Genomic DNA, 9,853 nt, shown 5'->3' with positions numbered 1-9,853 from the left:
GAGGGTCCACTACCTGCCAGCCGGCATCGTGACAGTAGATCCGGCCATGGATCCCGCTGAAGTTCCTCTGCCAGTTGTCGCTGACCTCACCACGGTGGTCGCCCAGCAGTCACAACAGATAGCGCAACAAGGCCAACAGCTGTCTCAACTGACCGTTATGCTACAACAGTTGCTACCACAGCTTCAGCAGTCATCTCCTCCGCCAGCTCCTGCACCTCCTCCGCAGCGAGTGGCCGCTCCTGGGATACGCTTATCCTTGCCAGATAAATTTGATGGGGACTCTAAGTTTTGCCGTGGCTTTCTCTCCCAATGTTCCCTGCATCTGGAGATGATGTCGGACCTGTTTCCCACTGAAAGGTCTAAGGTGGCTTTCGTAGTCAGTCTTCTGTCCGGAAAAGCCCTGTCATGGGCCACACCGCTCTGGGACCGCAATGACCCCGTCACTGCCTCTGTACACTCCTTCTTCTCGGAAATCCGAAGTGTCTTTGAGGAACCTGCCCGAGCCTCTTCTGCTGAGACTGCCCTGTTGAACCTGGTCCAGGGTAATTCTTCCGTTGGCGAGTACGCCGTACAATTCCGTACACTTGCTTCAGAATTGTCCTGGAATAATGAGGCCCTCTGCGCGACCTTCAAAAAAGGCCTATCCAGCAACATTAAAGATGTTCTGGCCGCACGAGAAATTCCTGCTAATCTACATGAACTTATTCACCTAGCCACTCGCATTGACATGCGTTTTTCTGAAAGGCGTCAGGAACTCCGCCAAGATATGGACTCTGTTCGCACGAGGCGTTTCGTCTCCTCGGCTCCTCTCTCCTCTGGTCCCCTGCAATCTGTTCCTGTGCCCCCCGCCGTGGAGGCTATGCAGGTCGACCGGTCTCGCCTGACACCTCAAGAGAGGACACGACGCCGTATGGAGAACCTCTGCCTGTACTGTGCTAGTACCGAACACTTCCTGAGGGATTGTCCTATCCGTCCTCCCCGCCTGGAAAGACGTACGCTGACTCCGCACAAAGGTGAGACAGTCCTTGATGTCTACTCTGCTTCTCCACGTCTTACTGTGCCTGTGCGGTTGTCTGCCTCTGCCTTCTCCTTCTCTACAGTGGCTTTCTTGGACTCTGGATCTGCAGGAAATTTTATTTTGGCCTCTCTCGTCAACAGGTTCAACATCCCAGTGACCGGTCTCGCCAGACCCCTCTACATCAATTGTGTAAATAATGAAAGATTGGACTGTACCATACGTTTCCGCACGGAGCCCCTTCTTATGAGCATCGGATCTCATCATGAGAGGATTGAACTTTTGGTCCTCCCCAATTGTACCTCGGAGATTCTCCTTGGACTTCCCTGGCTTCAACTTCATTCCCCAACCCTGGATTGGTCCACTGGGGAGATCAAGAGTTGGGGGTCCTCTTGTTCCAAGAACTGTCTAAAACCGGTTCCCAGTAACCCTTGCCGTAACTCTGTGGTTCCTCCAGTAACCGGTCTCCCTAAGGCCTATATGGACTTCGCGGATGTTTTCTGCAAAAAACAAGCTGAGACTCTACCTCCTCACAGGCCTTATGATTGCCCTATCGACCTCCTCCCGGGTACTACTCCACCCCGGGGCAGAATTTATCCTCTCTCTGCCCCAGAGACTCTTGCCATGTCCGAATACGTCCAGGAGAATCTAAAAAAGGGCTTTATCCGTAAATCCTCCTCTCCTGCCGGAGCCGGATTTTTCTTTGTGTCCAAAAAAGATGGATCCCTACGTCCTTGCATTGACTACCGCGGTCTTAATAAAATCACGGTTAAGAACCGCTACCCCTTACCCCTCATCTCTGAACTCTTTGATCGCCTCCAAGGTGCCCACATCTTCACTAAATTGGACTTAAGAGGCGCCTATAACCTCATCCGCATCAGAGAGGGGGACGAGTGGAAAACGGCATTTAACACCAGAGATGGACACTTTGAGTATCTGGTCATGCCCTTTGGACTGTGTAATGCCCCTGCCGTCTTCCAAGACTTTGTCAATGAAATTTTTCGTGATCTGTTATACTCCTGTGTTGTGGTATATCTGGACGATATCCTAATTTTTTCTGCCAATCTAGAAGAACACCGCCAGCATGTCCGTATGGTTCTTCAGAGACTTCGTGACAACCAACTCTATGCCAAAATTGAGAAATGTCTGTTTGAATGCCAATCTCTTCCTTTTCTAGGATATTTGGTCTCTGGCCAGGGACTACAGATGGATCCAGACAAACTCTCTGCCGTCTTAAATTGGCCACGCCCCTCCGGACTCCGTGCTATCCAACGCTTTTTGGGGTTCGCCAATTATTACAGGCAATTTATTCCACATTTTTCTACCATTGTGGCTCCTATCGTGGCTTTAACCAAGAAAAATGCTGATCCCAAGTCCTGGCCTCCTCAAGCAGAAGACTCCTTTAAACGACTCAAGTCTGCCTTTTCTTCGGCTCCCGTGCTCTCCAGACCTGACCCTTCCAAACCCTTCCTATTGGAGGTTGATGCCTCCTCAGTAGGAGCTGGAGCTGTTCTTCTACAAAAAAATCCTTCCGGGCATGCTGTCACTTGTGGTTTTTTCTCTAGGACCTTCTCTCCAGCGGAGAGGAACTACTCCATCGGGGATCGAGAGCTTCTAGCCATTAAATTAGCACTTGAGGAATGGAGGCATCTGCTGGAGGGATCAAGATTTCCTGTCATTATCTACACCGACCACAAGAACCTCTCCTACCTCCAGTCGGCCCAACGGCTGAATCCTCGCCAGGCCCGGTGGTCTCTGTTCTTTGCCCGATTTAATTTTGAGATTCACTTTCGTCCTGCCGATAAGAACATTAGGGCCGATGCTCTCTCTCGTTCCTCGGATGCCTCAGAAGTTGATCTCCCTCCGCAACACATCATTCCACCTGACTGCCTGATCTCCACTTCTCCTGCCTCCATCAGGCAGACTCCTCCAGGAAAGACCTTTGTTTCTCCACGCCAACGCCTCGGAATCCTCAAATGGGGTCACTCCTCCCATCTCGCAGGTCATGCGGGTATCAAGAAATCTCTGCAACTCATCTCCCGCTTCTATTGGTGGCCGACTCTGGAGACGGATGTTGGGGACTTTGTGCGAGCCTGTACTATCTGTGCCCGGGATAAGACTCCTCGCCAGAAGCCCGCTGGTTTTCTTCATCCTCTGCCTGTCCCCGAACAGCCTTGGTCTCTGATTGGTATGGATTTTATTACTGATTTACCCCCTTCCCGTGGCAACACCGTTATTTGGGTGGTCGTTGATCGATTCTCCAAAATGGCACATTTCATCCCTCTTCCTGGTCTTCCTTCTGCGCCTCAGTTGGCTAAACAATTTTTTGTACACATTTTTCGTCTTCACGGGTTGCCTACGCAGATTGTCTCGGATAGAGGGGTCCAATTCGTGTCTAAATTCTGGAGGGCTCTCTGTAAACAACTCAAGATTAAATTAAATTTTTCCTCTGCATATCATCCCCAGTCCAATGGACAAGTAGAAAGAATTAACCAGATCCTGGGTGATTATTTGCGACATTTTGTTTCCTCCCGCCAGGATGACTGGGCAGATCTCCTTCCATGGGCCGAATTTTCGTATAACTTCAGGGTCTCTGAATCTTCCTCCAAATCCCCATTTTTCGTGGTGTACGGCCGTCACCCTCTTCCCCCCCTCCCTACCCCCTTGCCCTCTGGTCTGCCCGCTGTGGATGAAATTTCTCGTGACCTTTCCATTATATGGAGAGAGACCCAAAATTCTCTCTTACAGGCTTCTTCACGCATGAAGAGGTTCGCGGATAAGAAAAGAAGAGCTCCCCCCGTTTTTTCCCCTGGAGACAAGGTATGGCTCTCCGCTAAATATGTCCGCTTCCGTGTCCCTAGCTACAAGTTGGGACCACGCTATCTTGGTCCTTTCAAAATTTTGTGTCAAATTAATCCTGTCTCTTATAAACTTCTTCTTCCTCCTTCTCTTCGTATCCCTAATGCCTTTCACGTCTCTCTTCTCAAACCACTCATCCTCAACCGTTTTTCTCCCAAATCTGTTCCTCCCACTCCTGTTTCCGGCTCCTCGGACGTCTTCTCGGTCAAGGAAATTTTGGCTGCCAAAAAGGTCAGAGGGAAAAATTTTTTTTTAGTTGACTGGGAGGGTTGTGGTCCTGAAGAGAGATCCTGGGAACCTGAGGACAACATCCTTGACAAAAGTCTGCTCCTCAGGTTCTCAGGCTCCAAGAAGAGGGGGAGACCCAAGGGGGGGGGTACTGTTACGCCGAGCGCTCCGGGTCCCCGCTCCTCCCCGGAGCGCTCGCTTCACTCCCTCCGCTGCAGCGCTCCGGTCACGTCCTCTGACCCGGGGCGCTGCGATCCTGCTGCCAGCCGGGATGCGATTCGCGATGCGGGTAGCGCCCGCTCGCGATGCGCACCCCGGCTCCCCTACCTGACTCGCTCCCCGTCTGTTCTGTCCCGGCGCGCGCGGCCCCGCTCCCTAGGGCGCGCGCGCGCCGGGTCTCTGCGATTTAAAGGGCCACTGCGCCGCTGATTGGCGCAGTGGTTCCAATTAGGGTTTTCACCTGTGCACTTCCCTATATATCCTCACTTCCCTTGCACTCCCTTGCCGGATCTTGTTGCCTTAGTGCCAGTGAAAGCGTTCCTTGTGTGTTCCTTGCCTGTGTTTCCAGACCTTCTGCCGTTGCCCCTGACTACGATCCTTGCTGCCTGCCCCGACCTTCTGCTACGTCCGACCTTGCTTCTGCCTACTCCCTTGTACCGCGCCTATCTTCAGCAGCCAGAGAGGTGAGCCGTTGCTAGTGGATACGACCTGGTCACTACCGCCGCAGCAAGACCATCCCGCTTTGCGGCGGGCTCTGGTGAAAACCAGTAGTGGCTTAGAACCGGTCCACTAGCACGGTCCACGCCAATCCCTCTCTGGCACAGAGGGTCCACTACCTGCCAGCCGGCATCGTGACATATACATACACACACATACACACATATATACATACATATACATACACACACATACACACATATATACATACACACACATACATACACACATATATACATACATACACACACATACACACATATATACATACACACACAGTGGTGTGGAAATTGAAAAAAAAAACTACTTGTCCAAGGGACTAAAGCGGAACACAATCTACTTGTCCCTCAAGAAAATCTACTTGTCCTGGTTGATGAAATAATTTCAACCAAAATAGTCTGATCCCCCCCCACTAGACCACCAGGGATGGATATAAGATCCCTTTAGACACTGCTGACAGCGGTGATCTAATGGGTTAATAGGTGATCGCAGCATGCCAGGCTATTAGCGGAGGGAGAGCTGTAGCTCCTCTTACACCCCAGACAAGCCCAGAAAAGTCTAGATGTAACTTTTTGATCACCTTATAAAACATTTCTCATATGAAGTGACCAAAAATTAGCAATTCTGGACTATTCTTTACATTTACACCGTTCACTGTACGGTTTAATTAACATTATATTTTAATAGTCTGGACATTTCCACATGTAGCGATACCACTTATGTTTATTTTTATACATTATTTTTATTTAAAGAAAATTGGAAACTTTTATTAGGAAAGGGGCTTATTCACATGTATACGCACTTTATAAAATATTTTAATCACTATTTTTCAGTCTCAATAGGGACTTATGTGTTACTGGGGGGGGGGGGGTTCTGCTTCTCCAGTTTATGTGCTGCATTTTGTGTCAGAAAATGCTGGAAGTTGCATTTAGTTACTAGATAACTACAACACCCAGCATGCCCTGATGCAGCCTATGGCTCTGCAGCTGGGGGATTCTGGCGGTGCAATTTAGTGCGGGTGCCACTAAAAATAAATAAAATTAGATGGCACAACTGCCCTAATGCCCGACGTGACAGTCCGCTCCTACACCCGCCACACACACACCCGCCACTGCACCCCCCCCCAACATCATACATTACATACACTCACACCATACATATACACCATACATATGCACACATCATACATACACCTGCCGCTGCCCCCCCACATCATACATCACATACACACACATCACACTTAGACATTATACACACATCATACATTACATACACATCACACATAGACAGACATCATACACACATCATGCATTACATACACATCACACATAGACATTATACACACATTATACATTACATACACATCACACATAGACATCATACACACATACACTCACACCATACATATCCACCAGTGTTTCCCAACCAGGGTGCCTCCAGCTGTTGCAAAACTATAACTCCCAGCATGCCCAGGGCATGCTGGGAGTTGTAGTTTTGCAACAGCTGGAGGCACCCTGGTTGGGAAACACTGATATACACCATACATTTATATCATATACATCATATACATATACATATCATATCATATATATCATACATATCATATATCATATACATCATATACATCATACATACACCTGCCCCCCATCATACATTACATACACACATCACACATCCACTCACACCCTACATATACAACCACCCTTCCTGCCGCCGCCGCCTGTATTCTCGGTCTCCTCACCTGAGCCGCCATGAGTGGACATCAGAGCTGTAGTCCCGGCCGGTGTGAGGTCAGATTTCCGTCCTCCCCCTCCCCCCCTGCTCTGTGTTTTCCCCGTGCAAACAAGCAACCTCCCCGTGGTGGATTAGGTCCTGTGGAGACAGGGGGAGGGGGAGGGATAGAGCTGTGTGCGGGGGATGGAGCTGTGCACGGAGCTGTCTACATCCTCTCTCTCCCCCTGCTGTGTCTTCTGAGCTCCGTCCATCCTCCGGGAGGGGAGATAAGGGGGCTCTGCAGTCAGCTGGAGGCCGCCGCCCCCTCCATACACTCTGAGCGCCGGTGTGAGGTGTAGACTTCCATCGGCTCCTGCGCCTCACACCGACATTAAAGAAAAATAAGGGGGGGGAAGTCTGTCTGTCCCTGCCCGATACAGGGCTAAATCTATAAACAATTCACCTGCCCGGCGCCCAAAACTACTTGTCCCGGGCGTCGGGCTATAGGATTTCCACATCCCTGACACACATACATACACACATATACACATAGATACACACATATATACATACATACACATACATACATATACACATAGATTCACTTGCTCACATATATACATACACACACACACTGACATACAATCACTCACATATATACACACACACTGACATACAATCACTCACATATATACATACACACTGACATACAATCACTCACATATATACATATACACACTGACATACAATCACTCACATATATATATACATGCACACACACACACTGACATACAATCACTCACATATATACATATACACACACTGACATACAATCACTCACATATATACATACACACACACTGACATACAATCACTCACATATATACATATACACACACACTGACATACAATCACTCACATATATACATACACACACTGACATACAATCACTCACATATATACACACACACACTGACATACAATCACTCACATATATACATACACACACACTGACATACAATCACTCACATATATACATATACACACACACTGACATACAATCACTCACATATATACATATACACACACACACTGACATACAATCACTCACATATATACACACACACACACTGACATACAATCACTCACATACATACATATACACACACTGACATACAATCACTCACATATATACATACACACACACTGACATACAATCACTCACATATATACATATACACACACTGACATGCAATCACTCACATATATACATACACACACTGACATACAATCACTCACATATATACATATACAAACACTGACATACAATCACCCACATATATACATATACACACACTGACATGCAATCACTCACATATATACATACACACACACACACACTGACATGCAATCACTCACATATATACATACACACACTGACATACAATCACTCACATATATACATACACACACACACACTGACATACAATCACTCACATATATACATATACACACACACTGACATACAATCACTCACATATATACATACACACACACACACTGACATACAATCACTCACATATATACATACACACACTGACATACAATCACTCACATATATACATACACACTGACATACAATCACTCACATATATACATATACACACACACTGACATACAATCACTCACATATATACATATACACACACTGACATACAATCACTCACATACATACACACACACTGACATACAATCACTCACATATATACACACACACTGACATACAATCACTCACATATATACATACACACACTGACATACAATCACTCACATATATACATACACACACTGACATACAATCACTCACATATATACATACACACACTGACATACAATCACTCACATATATACATACACACACTGACATACAATCACTCACATATATACATACACACACTGACATACAATCACTCACATATATACATATACACACACTGACATACAATCACTCACATATATACATATACACACACTGACATACAATCACTCACATATATACATACACACACTGACATACAATCACTCACATATATACACACACACACTGACATACAATCACTCACATATATTTACAGTTACTTACAGTAAGGCCCCATCCATCCCTCTCTGCACATACATAGAGATAGACACACACACATATATGTATATATATATATATATATATATATATACACACACACACTGACATACAATCACTCACATATATATATATACACACACTGACATACAATCACTCACATATATATATATACACACACTGACATACAATCACTCACATATATTTACAGTTACTTACAGTAAGGGCTGCTTAGACTGGTTTGTGGCCGGACATGTTGTGGGCGGGGCCTCCCTCTGCCTCCTCTGCTCCTGTCTCCTCCGTGTGGAGAGAAGCAAAGAAATGGCAGATAATGACAGGGTGAGTGGCGCCCCCTTGCTGCAGGGAGGGCACAGCACCCTCCATTAAACCACATACAAATCTCCAGCAATGGATCCTTTTTACTTCACTTGTCAGCCTGAGTCTGCACCTCCTTTTGTGAGGGCACTAGAGGGGCAGGTGAGGAAAAGGGCAGGGGCTCCAGCCCCCTTTCACTCCTATGTGTGCACGTCCCTGCTGCAGACCCTCATTAAATATTCCCTTTTCTCTGACCCCCCTCCTCCTAACAGTGGCGCATATCCTGTTTCCATAATCCCCTGGACCCTGAGCATACCCTTACTTACAGTATGCAGGCCGCAGGGACGGGTCCTCCAGGCGCCGGCGCGATGATGTGACGTCATCACGCCGGCCTTTAGTGGATCTCGTCCCCGCAGCTCACACGCTGTGTACTCACAGCGTGTGTGTAAGGTTAGTGCAGTGTTTCCCAACCTTTTTCGGGTCGGGGCACACCTCGGAAATTTTTTTTTTCGCGGGGCACCGCTACCGAGGTTGACGAGCAAAAAAAAAGAGGGAAAAAACGCACTGCACTATATCTATTTATCTGTCTCACTGTCACTCAGTACTTACTGCACTTGTCTCCTTGGAGGACCGGACTATAGTAAAAAAAAAATATATATATATATATGAACAAATTCCTATGCACACTGCATATATCTTATCTTGCATATATCTTATTTTCCCCCACATTAGGTTGGCAGTATAGTCCCCACACATTAGGTTGGCAGTATAGTCCCCCCACATTAGGTTGGCAGTATAGTCCCCCCACATTAGGTTGGCAGTATAGTCCCCCCCACATTAGGTTGGCAGTATAGTCTCCCCACATTAGT

General features: G+C 47.0%; 1 long non-coding RNA gene across 3 annotated transcripts in view; it reads right to left on the bottom strand.

Annotated features, from left to right (window-relative positions):
• The window catches only part of LOC130368221 (uncharacterized), an 18,046-nt gene extending 8,791 nt beyond the window's left edge, over positions 1-9,255 (bottom strand). The window contains exon 1 of one of the 3 annotated variants that reach the window (XR_008892374.1): positions 8,889-9,255. This is a non-coding gene — a long non-coding RNA (uncharacterized LOC130368221). Of the gene's footprint in view, positions 1-6,560; positions 6,788-8,888 lie in introns of those variants that run through there. The other 2 variants (XR_008892373.1, XR_008892375.1) reach the window with 2 other exon arrangements.
• Positions 9,256-9,853: the final 598 nt, after the last annotated feature.

This window comes from Hyla sarda, chromosome 4, assembly GCF_029499605.1.
Source record: "Hyla sarda isolate aHylSar1 chromosome 4, aHylSar1.hap1, whole genome shotgun sequence".
In the NCBI taxonomy this organism is placed as follows: domain Eukaryota; kingdom Metazoa; phylum Chordata; class Amphibia; order Anura; family Hylidae; genus Hyla; species Hyla sarda.
This window is presented reverse-complemented; position numbering and strand designations above follow the sequence as displayed.